Raw genomic sequence first — 2,280 nt, 5'->3', positions numbered from 1 at the left:
GCAGAATAGGAAATGGAAAATAGACCTAACTTATTAAGAATGTCATCAATACTCATCCTACTAAAAAAATTTCCTAAATCAGATGGATTAACAAATGTATTTTTGTAACATTTTAAATGAATAATTAATTCTAATGTTATATCATCATTATTTGGAAAATAGACAACAAAAGTGTTATACTAAATTCCTTTTAAGACAATTATGGTGCTGATATTTAAACTGGTAAGGGAAAAACCATAAAAAGAAATTATCAATTTCCCTCATCAAAATTTATTTTGTACATATTTTGTACATATTAAGTAAAATATGAGAAAGGAGGGAGTGCCCATATATCACAAAGATAATATAGTATGAACAGGTTTATTCAGATACCAGAAATACTTGGCCTCTTCACTGACAGGAAAACCATCAGCATAATTGACCATACCAATAATAAAATTTACAAAAAAAAATTCTCCATACATAGAAAAAATTTTCAAAATACAACATTCCTTCCTATAGAAATAATAAAAAGCATAGGATAAAATGGTGAATTTTTAAAAAATGCTGTGCAGTACCTATCTAAAACAACCAACTAGCATTGTCTGTAGTAGGATGAGCAAGAAACCTTTCCAATGATTTTAGAGGGGAAGCAAGTATGTTTATTATTAAAATAATTATTTTATATTTTACTAGAAAATTTTGCTATAGTAATAATAAAAATAATCAGAAAGGGATTATAATGGACCATGAGGAAGCAAAAGTATCAATTTTTAAGATAATATGATGGTATATGGTAAGTAGAAAATCAGTTAGTGAACTAACAATTGAATAATTGAAATTGAAAGTGAGTAGTTTAAAACTTCAGCCACGTTACAATTTATAAAACACAACTGCATAAATCATCAGCAGAATATGCATATATATGCATATATGCATATAAACACACATACACAAACATTCAAAAAAACTCTGCAAAAAGAAACAGAGGAATTCCATTTAAAATAGCAGCATACAATATAAAATACTTGGGAGCCTTCTTTACAAGAAAAATCTGGAAAAGAATCTATGTGTTATTGTTCATACTTCATTTTTTTAAAGAAACTATGTGGCCACAGTTACAAAATGCATTTCATGCAAATAAAGATAGATTAAAAAACTGAAAAATTATTGTTTATAGGTAGACAATTGATATAATTAATATGATGATTCCATTTAAATTAATTTGTTTATTAAGTGTCATATCATATGCTATCTAACAGTAATTTAATTGGTCTAGCAAAGGTAAAAATAAAATTCCTCTGGAGGAAGAAAATATCAAGAATATAATGAAAAGAAATAAATGAAAATGTTATAGAAAGTGTTCCAGCACGACCAAATCTTATATTTTATTACAAAAAGATAAATCAAGAAAATATAAAGTGTTAGCTAAAATATAGAATGGTAGAAAATGGTAAAAATTGATGTATCACATAGTCATTAATTGATATATTAAACTCTTTAAGGGAACATAGAAAATTTGAACTCTTATATCTTTGGATTATAGAAGAATATATGACCAATTAGGATAGAAGATCATGGGAAGTAAAATGGATAATTTTGATTACAGTAAATTAAAATGTTTTGTGCAAACAAAATCAATATGGCCAAGATTAGAAGGAGAAGAGGAAACTTGGACAATGGAGGTGGGTTATTGCAAGTTCCTCTGATAAAGGCTTTGTTTTTCAATGATACAAAGACTGAGCCAAATATAGAAATATATATGTCATTCCACAATTGTTAAAGGTCAAAGGACATGATGAGGTTCTTTTTAGAGGAACAAATCAAAACTACCTACTCATATGAAAAAATGCTCTAAATCACTACTTACTAATATCAGGTCAAACAACTATGAGATATCATCTTATCCCTATCAGATTTTTATAACAATTCAGAAAAAAAAATTAGAGAAATACTTAACAGGTCAATAAAAAATTGGGACACCAACAAATGATGCATGGAGTTATTAATTTGTTGAATAAATTAGAGAACAAGTTGAACCTATGCTTAAAGGCCATAAACTCTCTATATTTTGTTCTAAAAAACTACCTCTATGTATCTCAAGGATATCAATTAAAAATGCCTTTTTTTTGCTGAAATATATTCATAACAGTTCTTTTTATGTTGACAAACAATTTGAAATTGGGGGCACAACCGTTCGAGGTTGGCTAATCGTGTTGTGGCATATGATTGTGTGAAATACTATTGTGCTATAAAATTGATTAATAACATGGCTGCAGAAAAATCTGGGAAGACATATAT

The sequence above is a fragment of the Monodelphis domestica genome, chromosome 6 (genome assembly GCF_027887165.1).
Source record: "Monodelphis domestica isolate mMonDom1 chromosome 6, mMonDom1.pri, whole genome shotgun sequence".
NCBI lineage: Eukaryota > Metazoa > Chordata > Mammalia > Didelphimorphia > Didelphidae > Monodelphis > Monodelphis domestica.
The sequence above is the reverse complement of the archived record's forward strand: the minus strand, read 5'-3'. Positions refer to the sequence as shown.